Source organism: Excalfactoria chinensis, chromosome 3, assembly GCF_039878825.1.
Source record: "Excalfactoria chinensis isolate bCotChi1 chromosome 3, bCotChi1.hap2, whole genome shotgun sequence".
Lineage (NCBI taxonomy): Eukaryota > Metazoa > Chordata > Aves > Galliformes > Phasianidae > Excalfactoria > Excalfactoria chinensis.
The window spans coordinates 88,179,072-88,182,947 of record NC_092827.1 but is presented as its reverse complement, the minus strand read 5'-3'; positions in this window follow the sequence as shown (position 1 = coordinate 88,182,947).

Sequence of the window (3,876 nt, the reverse complement as noted above, 5' to 3'; positions counted from 1 at the left end):
CCTTTGGAACAGTGTCAGGAATTAACTTGTTTCGTTGTCTGTCTCTGGTTATTTCTGGTATCCCTCATACAATCTCTGCAGAGCCTTTCTTAATTTTTCTCGTAGATAAAATCATTTCCCTTCTTGCTGTTACACAATCTATTATTTGCTTTGCTTACAGCGAAATGTTTTTACAGGCTTTCACACATCTTGTACTGTTTTTACCCTGCTATGAGAACTTCTGCATGCTTTAACAAAGCATGTTGGCTAGCAAAGCATTCTGTAAAGCGTACTGCTGTTCAGTATAACACTGTTAAACTTCCCTGGCAGCTCTTTCACAAAGAAGCTTCACTATTTTCTCTGCTTCCATCTTTCTCTAATGCTCTTGTAAGCGTGTTCTGGGCCAATGGTCCCTGCAGTGTTTCTGTTGGCCTTAGGTGTGTACTGTGATCACCAGTCTGTGTAGTGATATATAAGCATTTCCCTGTCTCCTGCTACTGTCTCTGGAGAATATTTTTTCTTCTCCTGGATTTACGAAAAAAATAGCCTTTACTCTTGGTTCCCAGTGCCATTCCCTGTCACATGGGAAGCTTTGGTTGCCTGTCATTCACCCCTGCTCTCATCCTTTTATTTCCTCAAAGCTTTCAGGAGGCACATTTTTGGAATACGTGTGTACATTTGCACTGACTTCCCTCTTCACAGGGTTGTTCTCAGTGAGTTCTTCTCACAGTTCGTACGTATATCTGAGATTGCCCTGACCCTTGTGCTACACCTGAAACTTTACCTTGTTGAACTTCCTTTAGATTCTTGTGGGCTCACTCCATCCAGCACCCCCGCCCCCTCCCTGCCCCCCCTTGTTTGGCATCCCTTCCATTGTATCAACTGCACCACTCAGCTTAGTGCCATCAGCAAACTTGCTGAGGGTGCACTCAATCCCACTGTCTCTGTCACTGATAAAGATGTAGAAGAGCTTCAGTCCCAAGACAGATCCCTCTTGTCACCAGCCTCCACCTGGACAAAGAGCCATTGACTACAAAGCCCTGGCTGTGGCTATCCAACCAATTCCACATCCACTGAATAGTTCACCTTTCAAATCCATATCTCTCCCATTAGAGATAAGGGTGTGATGTGGGACTGTATCAAAGACCTTCCACAAGTCCAATGACATCAGTTACCCTTCCTTGTCCACCAGTGCTGTCACTCCATCATAGGAGGTTCTGAGATTGGTCAGGCATGACCTGCCTTTGGTGAAGCCGTGCTTCACTTCCTCTTCCTCACTTTCACTTCCACTTCTTTGTGTTTGTGCCTTAACACAGCTTACAGGTAGATCTGTTCTATGATCTTTCTAGGCATGGATGTGAACTGGTCTAGGACTGGTGACAAATAATCTTGCTCCAGTTAAGGGGCTGGACTAGACTCCAACCCAAGTCCTCTCCCACCATTATGAATCCGTGATATTTGTGTTGATGAAAACCAAGCAGACAGTTAATTAGAGTAGCAAGTAAATAAATAATAGGAACATAAAAGCTATGGTGTAATGTAAAACAGAACTATGAAGGAAGAAATGAGACGAAGGAATGTCCAGATGTTTTGCAAAATTTCTAATGATGGATTTAAGCAGAAAAGAAAGCTACCACAGCCACACCTTGGAGCATGTTGAGGGAAATAAGCTGTTTATTGAAGCTAATGTTGATGGTAATGGAACTTTACAGCAAAAAGATTACGACAGCAGTTACATAAAGCTGAAATGACAGACATGAGTAATAAAACAATAGCCAGAGAGCTGTTGTAGGATAAAATGGGCAAAATAAAATGAGAGGGTTGTCATTTTTATTTTTATTTTATAGCTATTCTCCAAAAGTGATGTCTCACCTTCAAAAACTCGTATCTTTGAAGACAAGTCATTTTAGCTGGGGAGCCCTTGAAATGTTGCTGTACAATTGACATAATGGGTGAATCCTCATAGTTGCACCCATGCAGACCGGCTCCAGGGAGGTGGCATCCCACACTGCAGCAGCAGGCAGTGGCCCAAGCTGCACTGTAGGTCAGCGTGTCGTGCTGTGTGGTCAGTGCCTGGGGGCACCCACTGTCCCCCAGAGACAGGAAGCTGTTTGGTGAGAGCTGCAGCCAGGAAGAGCAGAGGGAATGCGCAATGGTTACGAGCAATGGTGGGAAAAGAGCCACAAAGCTCTTCCTCTTTCACTTGTGAGCAGAGGGTGGAGTTGTTCAAGATGCATTCTTGATGTTATTTTGAACCCTGAGGAAGCCAGGTTTCTTTGCTTTTCCTCTTTTATTTATTTACTTATTTTTGGTTGCCACATAGGAGCCCTGGGGAGGGCAAGTTTCTTGCAACCCAATCCTAGGAGCTGTTGAGTGAAAATTATGTAAACCCTGAGAACGTTGTGTGTGGGGCAGAAGCTGTTCAACAATGATCTTGCTCTGGTACGACAAGGATTCATTACATGTAACTGCTTGGGGTCCAAGAAGGGCAAAACAACAGGTGGGAGCTCTTCAAAAAGCAGCTGGAATGTGGCAGCCCATGTCACCCGAGCCTTGTTTGCTGCAATAATGAGGCACACAGGGATACAAAGCCAACACGGCATTTACAGTTACGGCATGATAAATGTTCTCCTGCGCTTAACGGTGTATTGCATAGTTTTTATTCCTGTACATGGAGATTAAAATAATTTGACACAATTCCTCTTTTTTGCTCGTCCCAGGAATGGCCAGGAAGTATACAGAATTTGGCCAAGCGCATGAGTGAAGGGGCTGCTTGATAAAGCCCCTTTAACTGCTGTTGTTCTCTCAGCTGCCCAGTGAGATGAGAGGTCCGTGTGTCACTATGGACACGGTGTGGCAAAGCAAGGATCCATGTGCCCTGCAGGAAGTGTGGTGGTTTTTGTTTTCTTTAAGCTGAGAGACAATCTCTTCCTGGCCAGCTGGCAAGCACAGAGAACTGAATAAGGTTCATGCCCTACAGTGACTGTGGGCAGGTGGATCGCTTCCAGGAGGTGGCTTCGGTTCTTCCATTGCAAGAACAAACAAAATGAAAATGATCCAAAAGTTTGATTGGTTTCTGGGAGGCAGGAAGCTGGGTAGCTAGCTGTATTACAGCATGTTCTCCAGGGCTAATGGTTGGGTCTGATGAAGTAAGCACCATATGCATCTGATGAGACCAAATGAGCTTTTCTGGGAATGTTTTCCATGAGGAATTTGTCTCTAGTACACTGTTGAATGAACATATGCTTGTAAAAGGGAATGGTTTGAAACTTACCACAAACTTTGGAAGAAAAGGTATCTGGCCTTCATGGAGGAACAAGAAGTGACTCAAAGATGCTGATCATACTGTGGTCTTTAATCAGTTCTCTTCACTGGTTTATTCACACATATTGCATACTCTGGTTTTGGTGAAAGCCTGTTTTCCTCCTTTAAGCATGAGAAGGGCATGCTGTTTCACTGGCTGCCACAAAATGTTAACATTTACTTTCACTGCCCCTGAACTTATAATGGCAAGTACCTTTGCAGCATCTCTGCATCAGGGAAGAAGGAAGCAACAGGATTAATAATTAAGAAAAGCCACACATAGGTATTATCTATAATGCCGTCTGGCTAATGCTGTAGTAGTTGCATGTAGAAGTGGAGCTTTCAATTTCCAGCAGAAGGGAAAACATTTCAAATGTATAAAATTCCCATCTGGATCTAAAAAAGCTGATTTTCAGCCTAATCCACAAACTTTTCTGGTGCCAGTGGGTCAGTTTACCCCAATATTTATTACATCTAAACTTTCAGGACACAGTGATCGGAATCACAAATGGAATGGAAGAGAAATAAGTCAGTGCTGGGGGAAAAAGCAAGCAAGCAAAAAATAGCTGTGGTTTGACACAGCAAAGGACACTC